Raw genomic sequence first — 17,347 nt, 5'->3', positions numbered from 1 at the left:
ATGTGTTTTTAAATATATATATTTATAATATATATATATATATATATATATATATTACAAATGCTTGGAAAAATAGGAATTGATGAGCATTTCTTAGTCGTGCACATGCATGTGAGTGTCTGTATGTGTGTGTGTTTGAGCATGTGTGTATAATCAGGGGTATGTCAGATGATATCAACAGTCAACAAGACTTTCTATGCAAATTTAACTTCTGTCCCACTTTTCATTTTTTTTGTATTAAATTAGAAAAATTGAAACTATTCTAGGGGTGAGGACATCTCTGTCATGGTCATCCTTTCCCTGTCACATAGCTTAGTATGTATCTAAAATAGTTCCCCACATCATTATTGTGCATTTGCAAATTGACCCTTGGTACTCATTGCAAAGACTATTAAGGAAAAAGTTTTTTGAGGCTGAACACCAAGGGAATGCCAGTGTAGATGATGCATATTGAGAAATAGAGGTCGTTGTAAGAGCTGATTGTAGGGAGGGAAAGGTTAAGATTGCACATGGCTTTGTAGGAATGACAATGATTTGGAACTTTATCCTAAGTATAAGAGAAGCCATTGGATGATTCTGAACTGAGAGGTGACCAAATCTGACACATTTAAAAATGATCCCTTTAGTAATGTGTGAAAACTAGACTTATGATAGATATAAAGTGGAAGAAGGGAGATTAGTGAATGGCTATGTCAATATTCTAGGAAAGAGATGGTTGGTGGCTTTAAACAGAGTGGTTATAGCAGACGTGGTGAACAGTGGTCAGATTTGCTCATGGAATAGTATGGAGTTGGAAATATCAAAACAATTACTGATGTTTATATTATATTTGATGCTATTAAACATTTATATGAAAATTGAGTTTAGGAGTAGTAGTTGTATCTGGATTTCCTACAAGAGGTTCTGGCTGAAGCTACAAACTATAATTTATCAGCACGTACGTGCTGATGAAAGAAGCTAATGAGAGAACTTGGATAGAAACTAGAAGAGCTAATACTGTGCCCAGAAAATCAACAAAAGTTTAAAGTTGGGGAAATTAACAGGATGCACAAGGAATTCTGGGAAGTAACAACCGATAAGGTAAGTCAGTAACTGAAAAAGGAAATAATGTCCTGAAAAATAAGGTAAGAGCAGTTTTTCAGGAAGGATAAAGTGATAGACTTGTCTTACGTACTGGCAACAGGTTAACAAAGCTGTAGCCTTAGAATTTTGCTTTTTATAAATGTCAAGGGTGATTTTGTCAAGACACGTTTTGAGGGAGGGTAAGAACAAAAGTTGGACTGCAAAATATTTGAGAAGGCATGAGAGAGAAAAAGAAGCTGAATGGCATATAAATTTAGGTGAAACAAATTTTCCAGGTAAAACTTTCAAAAAGTGGGGCACAGTAAATTAAGCTGTGATTAAAAGAGCTTAAACTGGACTTGTCAGCCATGTTCAAAAGAGCAAAATATGAATATAGCATCTATTTTACAATTATTTTATTGCATTGTTTATAACAAGATAATATATAGATACAGCTCTACCTTAAAGAGACCCATTCTTTTTTATTCTCTTGAGAGAGAGAGAGAGAGAGAGAGAGAGAGAGAGAGAGAGAACGAGGAGGGGGGGGGGGGGGGGGGGGGAGAGAGAGAGAGAAACAGAGAGAGAGAGAGAGAGAGAGAGAGAGAGAGAGAACCTTAAGCAAGCTCCATGCTCAGTGCAGGGCTGGATGTGGGGCTCCATCCCAAGACCCTGAGATCATGACCTGAGCCAAAATCAAGAGTCAGATGTTCAACCGACTGAGCCACTCAGGCACCCCTAAAGAGATCCATTCTTTTTTTAATGTTTATTTATATTTTTGAGAGAGAGAGAGAAAGAGAGAGAGAGAACCAGCGGGGCAGAGCAGAAAAAGATGGAGATAGAATCTGAAGCGGGCTCCAGGCTCTGAGCTGTCAGCACAGAGCCTGACGTGGGGCTCAAACTCACAAGCCGTGAGATCATGACCTGAGCCAAAGTCAGATGCTTAACCTACTGAGCAATCCAGGTGCCCCTAGAGATCCATTCTTGAAAGCTACTCAATGTTATCTTTTTTTTATACATGATGTATTAATGCTTATATTTTTCAGTCAGACTAATAATATATATAAAATTACTATTTATGAGGAATCCTTCCATTATTTAATCTGAGAAATTGTCTTCACTTCTACATATTTTTTAAAGTACGGGCTTAATCTTTTTTTTTTTTTTTTGAAATTTAGCTTGTAACATACTACTTGATACATAAAAGACATTTAATATTGAACTGCAAGTAAATTAATTTTAATATGTTACAGTGTTAGAAAAAAACAATTGCATGGAATCTGATTATTTAATTGAATTTTAGTTGTTTTATAACATAAGTGGTCCTTGAAAGAACTGAGCAGATACCAACAATATACATTCACAGGTAAATAGACCAAGAGTGAGACATACAGGTGTTATACCTTAATACATTTAATGGGGCTACTGTTTAATTCCTAACCCTCATGGTAGTTTATAATATAGACAATTATATTATAACAATGGTTCAGTGTTTTTCATAACCATCTTTTTTCATAGAGAACCGCTGATATAAATTAAAAGTCAAGATCATTTGATAATGGGTGCCATTACTATGTCAACATTTTAATGTAATAAATCATAAACTAACTCAAATTTTAAAATTATATTCAATATGAATTATATACACCACTTCCATTTAGCATAATACTGAGATAACTACTTTTTAAACCTTAATATGTGATAGTTACAGATTTATTTTTTTCTATTAATTTCCACTTGGAAATAAAGAAGGGTGTTTCTAGATATATTTTATCTTTCTCTATCTGCTAAAACCGTTTACGATAGATGGAGAATTAGGCACACTAGTTTCTATGGCATTTCTGAAAGGACCAGCTTTCTCATTATTTGACTAACTAGGACTTCACCTATCAACCCCTCCTGGCTATGTATATATACAAATGACTTGTTTTACATTTAATTGTACTCATGGGAATATATTAGTGGTTCTAACTTTAATAACTTCTGATCCCCAATAGGTGACTTTTTCTATTTTATTTGCCCCTTTAATCATATTCAGCGGATATAATTTAATAAAAGAAATAACATGTCTTGTATACTGGTGCTAATGCCTACTATTGTGAAGAAAATCATATTCTTAATTATTTCAATAAATACACAGAAATGTATAAGCATACAAACACATATACAACAAAAATGAGTAATCTTTTCAAACTGAGATGTGCAATTTCATAAATTGTACCTATGTTTATTTTTTTCTTTATGTTACAGACATATAAGTAAGTATATTTTAGCAGCAGCATGATTTAAGTTCAATCTGGTCAAAACCTCCATGCACATACACATACATACACATATATAATTACATACAATTGATGTGACCTCTTTGTTTTCTCATAAGAAAGTATTTTACTGACCAACAAGTACACACATACACACACAAACATAACTGGAGAATCTAACTATATGAAATAACTTTTCTGAATTACAGAATAGAACAATGTTTGTTCTATCAATATAGAGGTTTGTTTTTTTTTAAGTCACATATGTTTATTTCAACATATCCTCCAACAAAGCTATTTGTGGCCTCAGCATTACCCAAGGCAACGATTGTGTTCACCTGCTCCCCTACTCTGTCCCTTCTTCCCAGATGTCTGATTACATCTGGAAAGATACTACTTTTGTTAATGTACAAAAGGAGGGCCACTGGAAGGCAAGGAAGTGAAAAATGGTAACTGCCAAAGTTCTAGTCTTTTCATCCTAGAAAGGTTGCCCGAGCCACTCCTGGCCCTCCTGTTATGTTCCTTCATGGTTGCCAGTTAACTTTTCCCAGTGCTCAATCAATATAGAGATTTTTATGATGAAAAATTAAGAACACTATACGAAAGCTTTCTATCAAATAATTGTTTTATATTACACAAATACAATATTGGATGAAACATTAATAAAGAATCCCCCCTCCCCTAAAAAAAGTTGCCGAATGATGTACATAGTGCACAAAAAGTAGGATTTTGAAAACCTATATTAAGGAAATGAGTGAAAATATATTCAGGAATTTGGGGATTTGGTGCCTAAATCCTAAATACTAAATCCTACTACGGTACCTAGTGACGTTACGACTTTTTTTTCCAAGTCGCTTAATTGAAAGTTATTTTTGGTATGATCAAGAAAGAGAACAGGAAGATAAAATTAGAGGAAATTATTCCTTTTCTGATAGTCAACTCCAGGAAAGACGGAGTCAAGCCATAAAAAGAACATAATTCCAGATTTGCATTCCTCTCTTGTGAGGAGAGTCAGTAAGATATTAGTGATAAGGCTGATTTTGGTAAAAGGCCCAAGCTTATTCAAGATAGAGCTGAAATTTCATCACATGATATTTTGTGGAAATTGTAGGTAATGGAAAGATACAGTTTCCTGTAATGCATGAAGGAATTACGTTTCTTAAATTCAGTAAGGATACAGATAATTATCACATTTTATTTATTAAATAAACTCCAAATCTGATGTTATGGCTATTGAAGTGAAAGAGATTACTTATACTCATCCCTCAAGATTTAAAAAGTTATATACAATATACATATAACTACAGAAAATAAAATGTTGCATACAGATGATATGTTTTACATATGAAGAAAACGAAAAATCATCTACAGAAATATAAATAAAATAAGTACATTGGACATTTAAAACTGTTCTCCAGTTCCATTTTGTAGTATTTTTTAAATAGTAAAATTAATTTATTCCATATTATAGTGCTGGCATTAAACTTTTTAATTGTAATGTTTCTGACATTAAACTTTTGGTTGCAGAAGCATCCATTTCTAGACATCCATCTTGAATGAACATATTGCCAGCTGTATGACACAGCTACTAACATAAAACTAGATCAGGAATCAGGCTGATAACAAAGTTATCACTTTATTTATCAAGTTGTTTATCACCACTGCCAATAAAGTTCCCCTTTTCAAGAGCCCTGGATAACCTAGATAATTGAACTCTTGAATGACTTTGCATTTCCCTTCCTACTCCTTAACTTCAGTTATCGCTTGTATGCTTTAAATTTGCCAATAAAGAGTGAACCTATTAAACCCTAGGCACTCCCCTCTCTGGCCCTAATAAAGGCAGAGCCCCAGTCCTTGTTACCTCCCTCCCTCTCTCTACCTTTAGACCTCACTGTGTGGCCCTAAAGCGTGCTGTGTACCCTCTAGGACTTGTGACTACTAAGGGTTGTTCTTCAAAATCACCCGATGGTTTTGCTGAGGTACATCGCTCAATCATAATAAAAACCACAAGGACGAGCCATCCACGACATCAATGCCATGGTGGTGGGAGAATGTCTGTGGGGCTTTCTGTGATTAAAAAGGGCCTAGGTGAGTGCACTTAGGCATTTCTAGTCAAAAATATCCATATCAGTAGTCTGGGAGCCACATAACACACATATATAGGAAAATACATTTTTAATGCATCTCTGGGATCAGAAGCAGGAATGTATGGAGGTCAACAAGCAAATGAAAGATGTCCAATATCACAAATCCTTAGATAAATGCAAATCAAAATCAAATGATACATCATTGCATAACCATTAAGATGGCTACTATCAAAAATACAACTAGAAAATAATGTGTTGTTAAAAATGTGGAAAAATTGGAAACGTTATGCACTCTTGGTGGGGATGCAAAACGGTGTAGCCATTATGTAAAAACCATATGACAATGACTCAAAAAATTAAAAAAATATAAGTATTACATATTCCAGCAATTCCACTTTTGGGTATATTTCTGAAAGAATGGAAACAGAATCTCAAAGAGATATTTGCCCAACCCTGTTCAATAGCAGCACTATATATAATAGTCAAAATATGAAGCCAAACAAATGTCTTTCAATGGGTCAATGAATAAATAAAACGTGATATACACATATAATGGAATATTATTCAGCCATAAAAAGGAAGGCGGTTGTGAAACATGCTGCATGAATGAATCTTGAGGAAATTATGTTTAATGAAATATGTCATTCAGAAAAGAAAATAAAAATTGTATGATTCCACTTATACAAGATACCTAGGGTATTCAAGTTCATTGAGACATTTCCCCCAGAGGGAGGGGGAAATGGGGAGTTGTTCAATCAGTATCGAGTGTCAGTTGTGCAAGATGATAAAGTTCTACAAATTTGTTTCACAGCAACGTGAATATTTAACACTACTGAACTGAATGATTAAAATGATTAAGATGGTAAATTTTGTGCTATGTTTGATTTACCAATATTTAAGAGAGAAAGAGAGATAAAGGAGGAAAGAAAAGATAGAAATGGGAGGAAGGAGGAGAAGAAAGAAAGAAAGAAAAAGAGGGAGAGAAAAAGAGAGAAAGGGAAAGAGAAGAAGGAAGGAAGGAAGGAAGGAAGGAAGGAAGGAAGGAAAGTAGGAAGGTAGGAAGGAAGAGAGGGAGGGGAGCCTACAGTAGTGAATAGACATAAAATCATGACTATTGATTTTAGGCTTTAAATGCACAATGGGATAGGAACTATATGTCAGGATATTTGGGGCATATTAAATAGTGCTCAGTATATAAAGACAATAGTCTAGAAAGGGTGATCCCTTTAGAAAAAGTAAACCAAACAAACAAAAATTAAATTACATTATTTTTTAAAATATAGTATGATTTATAGGTATTCATAGGCTCACATTTTCGTTTGAAAGACACAAAATATTTACAGAATGTAAGTTATTTTTTTATAATTTTATGTGGAAATACTGCAATGTATAAAATTATAATTTTGTATACAGAAAATCAAGTTTTTAAATGTTCACGTAATTGTCCTTTTTTACAAGAATATACCCCCATTGAAATGTTGAATTTTATATAGACATTAGCTATTGCTAACTTTTAATATTTTTAAAAATCAAAGCATTAAAAATATTTCTATTATTTGTTATTGTTATGCATTATTGAGATAATCTATTTAGAACAGAAAAAACATGGTTACAAGAAAGATTATATATCACTGTTTCTTATGCTGAAATATGAACTGCTTCCATTATTTCTGTTCTATTTTTTTCACTTTATAAAAATACATGTGTTCTGAGGAAACTTACATAAATAAAATATTGACTTTTTTGCAAATTTAGAAAATAATATGAATGAATCATAATAAAAAGTCCTCTATATTCTGTTAAAACATGATTCATATTTGGGGATTGAATGAATGTTGGGTGTGATTATTTTATAAAATGCTCTGCAAGGTTACATGTTAAGTCTTGGAAATTTAAGAATATTTCTACTTTATAATTAAACACTTCAAAGTGGTAGGAAATCACTAAAGAAAGCAACTTATCCTTTTTTTAAAATTAAATTTTATTTAATTACTATTTTTTTATATATGTATATAGTTTATTGTCAAGTTAGCTAACTTACAGCGTATACAGTGTGCTCTTGGCTTCGGGAGTAGATTCCCATGATTCATCGCTTACATACAACACCCAGTGCTCATCCCAGCAAGTGCCCTCCTCCAATGCCCATCACCCATTTACCCCCTTCCCTACCACCCCATCAACCCTCAGCTTGGTCTCTGTATTTAGAGTCTCTTATGGTTTGCCTCCCTCTCAGTTTGAAACTATTTTTCCCCTTCCCTTTCCCCATGGTCTTCTGTTAAGTTTCTCGTGTCACATATGAGTGAAAGCATAGGATATCTATCTTTCTCTGTCTGACCGAAACAAGGACGCTGCTTCCCCTCTCCCACTCCATCTGCCCTGACAAATCCCACAAAGTAAAACGATGAAGCCACAAAAAAGGAACGTTTCGGGTCATGTCTTCACAAAATGTGGCATATCGTTTCACTGATGTGCAAACAGCAATATCAAATTCCATTCATGCCAAAGTGGCCTTTTTAAATAATTTTAAACAATATGCTTCTAATCCTTTTAAATGGCACATTTCATTTAATAACTGCCTGGAATACTTCTCTCTTAGTTACTAAAACTCCAAAAAACAAAGACTTTTTTTTTACTCATCCTCATTAGAATATCTCATATGTAAGATTTTTGATTGATTCATTTTTGCTTTTGTTTATACTTTTTGCACAAAGTTTCTGCTATCAAACTTATTTTCTCTTAGTTTCAAGTAACTTTACTATATTTTTCAATTGTAAGATTCCTCGAAATAATAGAAGAGGTAGAATTTCCCCTAGGACTGAAAGACTATCAAAGTAGGGCCTCTAGTTCAGTTAGTTCAGTTAGGAAGCATTGTACAAAATTTAGTTTAAAATGTCTGAGGTGTCTGAAGCTTTATCTGCTATTTGCACATGTGGTATCTATGCAAATTTCTCTGAGCAGATGTTGAGAAAGTAGCAACATTCTTTTCAATAGGATCATTCAGAAGTTCAGTCTGGCCTTTGTAAATATAATCCAACATAAATGATGCATAGATTCCTAGCTCTGTCCCTTATGTGCTGCAGTCAGATCAAACAGCCCTTGGGACAGGACATCTGGAAGTATGTGCCGTTGTATTTGACTAATCTTCCTCCTAGATTCCACCGTAAATTTGCCATGTATTCCAAGGAATTCAGCAGAGCGTGCACACACACACAAACCCAGAGCTAGAATGAAGAATACCTTATATTGTAATATTGTGCATGTCATGTTATTATGTTATGTCATATTATATACAATAAACAAATCTATATTTACATATATTTTAATGTATGGTGATATACTTCTGTTTGGTGAATTGCACATACATGCATAGTTTAGATATGACACTAATTTTCTATTTTATATGATTTCCTATTCAGACCATAAAGTAAAATATTTACTGTGGAATTCTAACATATGAGCCATGTTACCAAATGTTTATAATATTGAAAAGTTAGGGACACCTGGTTGTCTCCATTAGTAGAGTATCTGACTCCTGATTTTGGTTCAGGTCATGATCTCAGGGTCATGGGATTGAGCCCTGCATCAGGCTCCATGGTGTACATGGGATCCTGCCTGAGATTTCTCTCTCTCTCTCTCTCTCTCTCTCTCTCTTCCCCTCTGCCCATTTCCCCCACTATCTCTCTGTAAAGTAAAATTTTAAAAAAATCAAATATTGAAAGCTATTTATCAAATTCACAAAATGACAAGAATTTCTGTTGCTGTATTTTAGATGCTTGATTTTTTTTATTTTTTCCTTTAAATTTTATAAAGCTTCATCTGTCAATCAGAAATAGCAATTAAATGTATCCTTACACAGATATATTTGGATAGACGTTACCAGTGTTCACTACTATTGTGTTTCCTTTCAATTTGGATGATGTACGGGGGTTTACTTCCCAACATCATTTTAGTTAGCAGAACTGCTATGGATAGAATGTTTGTGTCCCTCCAAAATTCATATGTTGTGGGGACTCTGGGAAGTAGTTAGGTCATGAGAGTGGAGCTCTTAGGAATAGGATTAGTGTCCTTATAAGAATCAAAGGAACTCTTCCCTTATGTCTTTGGAGAGGTTAAGAGCAAGGGAAGCAATCACTGAGGCTGGCAGAGTGTTTTAATGTAATGCTGTGAACAAAATATTTACTAATTTTGTTGTCTGATCAAGTTGCAAGACTCATATAGAACTACTAAAACTAGGGGCGCCTGGGTGGCGCAGTCGGTTAAGCGTCCGACTTCAGCTAGGTCACGATCTCGCGGTCTGTTAGTTCGAGCCCGGCGTCAGGCTCTGGGCTGATGGCTCGGAGCCTGGAGCCTGTTTCTGATTCTGTGTCTCCCTCTCTCTCTGCCCCTCCCCCGTTCATGCTCTGTCTCTCTCTGTCCCAAAAAAAAATTAAAAAAAAAAAAAAAAAAAAACTTTAAAAAAAAAAAAAAGAACTACTAAAACTAAAACTTTAGAGATAGATTCTGGAAAACAGAAGTTGAGGTGGAAAAAATGCTGGTCGCTATTGGCTGCATCTGACAAAATATTACAAGAAAGAGATGACCTGGGGGGGGGGGATGGTACAATTTGCAAACAGAAAGCAAAGGAAGTAAAGACAGGTTACACAGGTGACTACTTTTAGTCTCCATAAGATAAAAGGTTTAAGTGAGGTTTGAATGAAAAATACTTCAGGGGCGCCTGGGAGACTCAGTCGGTTAAGCATCTAACTTCAGCTCAGGTCATGATCTCATGTTTGGTGAGTTCAAGCCCCACGTCCAGCTCTGTGCTGACAGCTCAGAGCCTGGAGTCTTCTTCAGATTCTGTCTCTCCCTTTCTCTGCCCCTCTTCTGTTCACTCTGTCTCTCTCTCTCTCAAAAGTAAATGAATATAAAAAAAAAATACTTCAGTCTAGTATACGCCTAAATTGCAAGGATTATTAGTCCAAGGACTGGTGCTAAATGAAATTGCTTGAATAAAAATACTTATGACAAAGTTTAGGTCAAGGGTATTATATTAGTTTCCTAAGGCTGTCATAACAAAATACTGCAAAGTGGCTTAAAACAAAGAATTTATTCTCCTACAGTTCTAGAGGCTAGAAGTCCAAAATCAACAAAGTATCAACAAGATTAGTGCCTTCTGGAAGCTCTGGGGGATACCATGTTCATGCTTGTCTCTCAGTTCGCAGGAGGATGACAATCCTTATCAAGTAGATTCGAAACTCCAATCTTTGCCTCTGTTTTCACATGCCATTATCTCTGTGTGTCTCTGGTCTCTTCTTCTAAGACCATCAGCGATTAGATTTTGGGCAAGTCCTGAATCTTAAGACCTCTTTTTGACTTACATCTTAATTCTATCTGCAATGACTCTATTTCCAATTGAAATCACACATTGATAATTATGAATTGAGCATACATTTTGGGGAGCAAGATTCAATCCACAACAGTGTATTATCTTCACATTGAAGCCCTATAGGCTCCAAGTAATTGCCATGAAGTTGAGAGAAAGCAATATGGGTTAAAAAGATGAGTAAATTGAGCTCATAATGATATCTAATACAGACTTTAGATGTGGCCATTGTGTGTGGAACTGAGTGGAAGCAAACGAATAGAACCCAACTAAGTTTTATTTATTTATTTTGTTTTTAAGACAAATGTTGTGGCAGATTAATTAAAAATACACTTTTATTTTCCTTATAAATTATTGGCCCTAGAAATTATAAGTCATGTAATCTTAGGTAGTTTAATTACTCTCCTATACTTCAGTCTTTGTGTCTTCAAAGTGAAAATAATCATAACGTATCACTCATATAGATTTTGAGGGCACTAAAAGCATTTAGAAATCTGAAGGAAGCCCTTAGAATAGTTCTTGACAAACAGTAAGATTTCAATAGATGCTGGCCATCCTTATTGTAGTATATTTATGACAAATTCAATCTGTAATTCTGTCTACACCTTTAAAAGTGAAGGTGAACAGGATGTGTTATGACAAACATATCTGACATACCAGAAGCTCATCATATTGAAGTTGATTTCTCACAAAAAATCTGTGTTACATCCAAACATTTGGAGGCCATATTTATGGTAGGCATTGGAAATACACCATCCTTGGAAGCTGCATTCTTTTCTCAGTCCTCTTAGAATCCTGAGCATTTACATCTCATGGTTTTCATGGAGAAACAAGTGTAGTAGTCAGTTACTTCTTTGTAACAAATAACACTAATTATTTGTGGGGTAAAACAATTATTTTGCCTAGGATTCTGTTGCTTGGCAATTTAATCTGGGATTAGTTTAATCTATTTTCCTGGTGTTGGCTAATTTGAGCTGAGAGTCCTCAAGCTTCTACAGTGTTTCAGATGGGTTGGCAAAGGGATAACCGGTTTTGGTTGATCTCAGCTACAATTCCTCTTCTCTGCTCCATGCCTCTCTTAGGCTGGCCTGAGCATATTCCATTGCAAAACCAGATTCAATCACATTTCTGTTACTAAAGAAGAATTCAGTGAATGAGGAAGTAGACACCACCTATGGATTGGAAAGACTGGAAAGTCACATCTAACTTCCAAAGTTAGTAGTAACAAAGACCCTAACTAGTAACAAAAATAGGCATTGCTTGAACCAGAAAACAAATCGGGAAAATTCTGATAGCTAATAGCTAATAGAATAGCTAATAGAATAGATGAAGCCAATAGAATAAATGAAGATATTTTAGAATTAAGAATGATAATTGTTTGCGGTCCTTTATATATGGCTCTAAAATTCATCCTGCCTTCTTGTTCTTAAATATCTTATTTGTTTTGTGTTACTGCTTTAATAAACTATCAGAAAATTCTTGTGTTAAAAATAATGCAAATGTATTACTTTATAACGTTGGAATTTAGAACGTTTAAGATCAAGGTATTGGCAAAGTTATTTCCCTTCTAGATTTTCTGGGGGAAGAATCAATCTTCTTGTTTTATGCGGTTTTTAGAAGCCGCCCACATTCCCTGGCTCATGCCCCTTATCATCCACCTCTGCTTCTTCTCTTTTTCTCACTCCTACCCTCCCGACTTCCCCTTAGGATTATGCTGGGCCTACTCCAATAATCTAGAATAATCTCTCCATTGCAAAGTCTTAGTTTAATTAGATATGCCATGTCCCGTTAGCCACTTTAGGGAATATAATCACAGGTTTCAAAGACCAGGGTGCAAATTTTGGAGGCGGGGGGGGGGGGCGTGGGGGGTATTGGGTAGTAATATTCGACTTACTAAAAATACTACATCATTGGGTCTTTAGACAAACAGGCTGAGGTGCAGATAGCCTTAAATAGCTGCACATATTCTATTTATGGTTCTTAGACGCTTCTAGTACCTTTGTGCTATGCTAGTGTTACATATGTGCACAAACTGAAAGAAGTTCTATACGGGTAAATTTTTTTTAAATTGTAAAGTCCATCACTTGCCTTTGCCTTATACATTTCTAGTTATTTTTATGGAAATTTTAATTTTATTTTTTTTCCGGCTTCACTGAAATGTAATTGATATATGGTGGTGTGCAAGTTTTTGTTATACAATGTGTTGATTTGATATACTCATATATTGAAATGAGTACCACCATAACATTAGCTAACACCTGCATCATACGGCATAATTACCATTTAACGTGGTGAGAATATTGAAGATCTACTTTCTTAGCAACTTTCAAGTATATACTACAGTGCTATTAACTGTAATCATTACGTTGTGCATTAGATTCCTGGAGAAAATTCCAATTTTAATCATTTTAATATTCAAAATAGAAAATGGTGTGTGATACAAAATTGAAAAACATCATTTAAAGATGGAAATAAAATATTGAATATATTCTACACATTTCCTTAACCCCATTTGAAAAATCCCAAACTAGAAAAAGATAAAATATATTGCTTAATTGTGGTGTTCTCAAAAAATGCTATTACCTTTTAGAGAGAACTCTTAGGAATGTGTGCTTTAAATTTGCCTTCACTGTCCCAATCTTGATTATAGAAAATAAGATTATGTGATGAAGAACTTTTGAGGTTAAAAATAATTTTTAAAACATTTGATAACTTTTCCTTCATATAAATTCTCCAAGGCATTTAGAAATAAAAGAGAAAAGTTTAGTAAGTCTTTGTCAAATCACTGTATGTTTCCTATCACCTGATTATAAGACACTCTTGGATTTCAAAGTTTTTGTTTCTCTAGTTTTTTTTTCCAGATTAAGAGTTATCAGTACTACCATGTGGTTAATCTAAGACAAAAATGAGCTAAATTTTCTGTGATGTGTTAATAAAAGTCACTCTGAAACATGAATTGTGCAGACTAAGGGTTTATTCATCTGGTAGGAAGAAAATAAAAGCTTTTTCTTTCTTGTTTTTCTCAACTCTAAACCGTGTTTTACATCAGGTAACATCTGAGGCTACAGAGAAAAACAACAGGTTGGTGCACTTTCTAAATACAGGAATTGTTTTTCTTTGTTTTGTTTTTAAATGCCAACTTCATATATGTGCAGTAAGAGTTATATGTATTAATACAGTGAAACATTTCATCTAATGAACAGTTTCACCTTTTTCATAGCTGCCCTTTATCTAGCACACTCTACCCTGTGGGAATTGGGCCAATTGTTTCTAACTTTTTTTTTTTTTAATTTTTTAAAATGTTTTCTTTCTTTCCTTCTTTGAGACAGAGAGAGACAGAGCATGAGCAGGGGAGGGGCAGAGAGAGAGGGAGACACAGAAACCGAAGCAGGCTCCAGGCTCCGAGCTGTCAGCACAGAGCCCGTCGCGGGGCTCGAACACACAAACCGCGAGATCATGACCTGAGCGGAAGTCGGACGCTTAACCGACTGAGCCACACAGGCACCCCTTCTTTTTTTTTTTAAATCTTTTAAATTATTTTTAATTATTTATTTATTTTTTATTTTTTTGTTTTTATTTTTTTTTATTTTACAATCGTCTCTTAATGTAGGTAACACATGTGACATTTTTCATTGCCCATGTTGCCTTCATTTTAACTTTTCCTTGAAAAAGGACATATGTAAATCCTAACATATATTGCATTAAATATGAAACATACTATCAACAGAATCTACTCTCACTATTCAACTATCATTGCGTTGCCCATCTTACTTTCTAGAAAAATCAAATGTAAACTTTGCTAAGAAGGGTGAGTTTCCTGAATCATCATCTAATGTCAGTGAAGGAATGAAAAATGGGACTGGTCACCGAGGTATACACTTCTCTTTTAGTGGGTAAGATCTTTTAGCCAAATTTAGGTCATGATTTGCAAGTAAATATTCTATTTCTCACAGAATCAAGGGGGGAAATGTAAACTTCCTTGCTCTGATTTGAGGGCCCCAGCTGGACCCAGCTGCATGCAGGCAGACCCAAGATGGTGTGCCTGGGATGCCTGCAGAGAGAGCTGCTCCAGCTCGAGTCCTGTTCACCTCTCGCCACCCCTTGTGCCCATCGCCTGTGGCCGGATCTGTGAATGATGCAGGGTATCATCTGCTGGCAGGGGGCTACCCCTCCATCTGCACCAGGTGGTGGTGACTGAGGAGGTGATAGCCACCTCCCCACACATACACACATGCCCCCCATCAGGCTGGATAATGGGGCAAACTACGCAGGGCAATTCAACCAGAACTACCAACATGTCAGGAACATTCAGAGGAACCAAAGTGCCCAGCTTGTACTCTGAGAGCCTCTAGTACTCCCTGGGGGTTTTAGGTAGCCCTCTTCATCCAGCAGCCCGTTCCTCCATGTGGATGTACCTGTACCTTGGAGGAAACCCACACTCACGGTCCCCAGTGTCAGGCCAGCCTATGTTGTCCCCTGGACAACTGCCAATGCCACCTCCTGGACAGCAACAACAGCTGCCCAAGATACCTGCGCCTCCACTGTGCCTCAAGCACACTCTGAAAACCAAGGCACCATCACATGCTCCTGTCTTTCACCTCCTAAGAGATGATGAGGTCCTGTGGGAGGCTGGGAAAGGCTGCCGGCTTGAGGAGCCGGCCTTCACAGGCTGCCCGGAGCGTTGCTCCAACAAGTGATGGCAGAAGGTCTTCCAGTCCTTCCCGATGGCCCCAAGATTGGATCAAAGATCTGAAATCTGAACTGTCAGGAAACTTTGCGAAGGCAGCTTGGCTCTGATGAAAACCCCATCGTCTTTGAGGTTTGTGAGGGAAGGGAAGCCATCGAGAAGGCCCACGCCACCGGAGCCTGCCCGGATGCCTGCCCGATTGAAATCCGCACATCCCGTGGCAGTGAGCACACCCGGGAAGTGAGCGGAGCCCACAGAACAGAATTGAAAACAACCTTGGAGGAGGCTATTCCAGACAAGTCAGGACACCTCCAGAGGCCCCTCATCACTCTCTGCCAGGAAAACCGGGACATAAGGGCTACAGTGGGCATGCCATGCACCCAGAGATATGCGGAGCAGGTGTAAGTGGCTGGGGAGAGCCGCCTGGGGACACAGGAGTCCAAATCAGCACAGTTCTGTGCTTGCAGAGCCAGCCCCACCTGGTACCGTTTTCAATGAGTATCAGGGAAGGGCAGGTGCGGACACTAAGCATCTGCAGGGAGATGTCTGGGAACCCGAAGCAAGCAACCCTGGCGGTGGGGAAATGTCTCGGGAATGCGCCAGCCTGTTTTTGCTGAAAGGCCTGTGGGAAATCAAATAGCTCTGTCCTGGGTTAAGAGATTATAGGGAACGCATTGCAAAGCAGAACACTGCTTTCTGGCCTTGCTGAAAACAGCGGCCATGCTTTGCTTATCTAGTTAATGTACATCTAGGGGCACTCACTTGCCTTATCTGGTTAATGTATATCTAGGGGTTAGGTCCTGCCTGTGTTCATAAATCCCTTAGACCATGTTATCTCATGGAATATTTTACCCTGTCTTAACTTGTTTTTCTGCACGTTTTCTATATATTCTTATCGGCACGTGGCTCACTGAGTATCTTGCAAGACTTCCCTGAGCCTCCCTCTCACCTCTCTTGACTTGCACGGAGTCTTGAGTAATCCTTTCTGCCATCCTGGGCTTTACTGGACAAAGCCGAAAGCCGAACCCACACATGCCCAACAAGGCCATGAGGGGAGCAAGAACAAAAGACTGGGCCCTGAATGGCATCCTGGAGTCTTGCAGGGAAATTGACCACTCATCAGACATCAGATTGGAGAATAAGCGGCTGTATGGCAAGTTGCTCCTCCACGGCATTTTAGGAGACACTTCAGGGGATTACTGGAATATTCTGCTGAAGATCCGTGGTGGCAATGACTAAGCAGTGACCGGTGACTCGCTTCTATTCACCTGCTGGTAACAAGCAGACCAGGAAAAGGCCAAAAAGATGTCTATGTGTTTCCCCAAAATCCACAGAATAGCCCTTGAGATGTCCCAGTGCAGACCATCCATTGAGCCATGGCTCTCCCCTCCTCCTGCCCCTCCTGATCCTATACACTGCTGGTGCTGAAGGACCTGGATCAGTCCCAAACTCTCTCAGGATGCCTTTTCCTCCCCAGGCCTCACAGCCTCTTGCTGCTAAAGTAGATGTTTAATTTACTCACTCATGCAGTCATTACCCTTTGCTTACGGCTGAGACACTTGGTTTTATTTTGGGCATATAATTTTATATTTTATTTGGACACACACACACACACATATGTAACTGCTAGACAGATGCATATAAGTCTCTTTATTGCAGACTCATTTTGGGTGAGAGAGGTTGGGTGTGGGAGCACCACGTCCTGAAGGAATAGTAAAAGGGAAGACCTTTAAGGGTTATCTTTGCATTTCTGGTGAGTATGTGTCATGAGCTTTGTTATTGTCATGTTCACTCCTTTCGAGAAAATAAAAGACAAAGAAAAGTTCAGAAAGTCATCTATTCCTTCTTCCATGAAAAACCAAGAGAACACGGTAATTTGTGTAATTTTGAG

The 17,347-nt window shown here is 37.0% G+C and overlaps 1 pseudogene; it reads left to right on the top strand.

The window, feature by feature from the left end:
• Window positions 1-15,380: 15,380 nt before the first annotated feature.
• LOC125935300 (annexin A11-like) lies at window positions 15,381-16,073 on the top strand (annotated as a pseudogene).
• Window positions 16,074-17,347: the final 1,274 nt, after the last annotated feature.

The sequence above is a fragment of the Panthera uncia genome (assembly GCF_023721935.1).
Source record: "Panthera uncia isolate 11264 chromosome A1 unlocalized genomic scaffold, Puncia_PCG_1.0 HiC_scaffold_17, whole genome shotgun sequence".
Taxonomy (NCBI): Eukaryota; Metazoa; Chordata; class Mammalia; order Carnivora; family Felidae; genus Panthera; species Panthera uncia.
The sequence above is the reverse complement of the archived record's forward strand: the minus strand, read 5'-3'. Positions and strand labels throughout refer to the sequence as shown.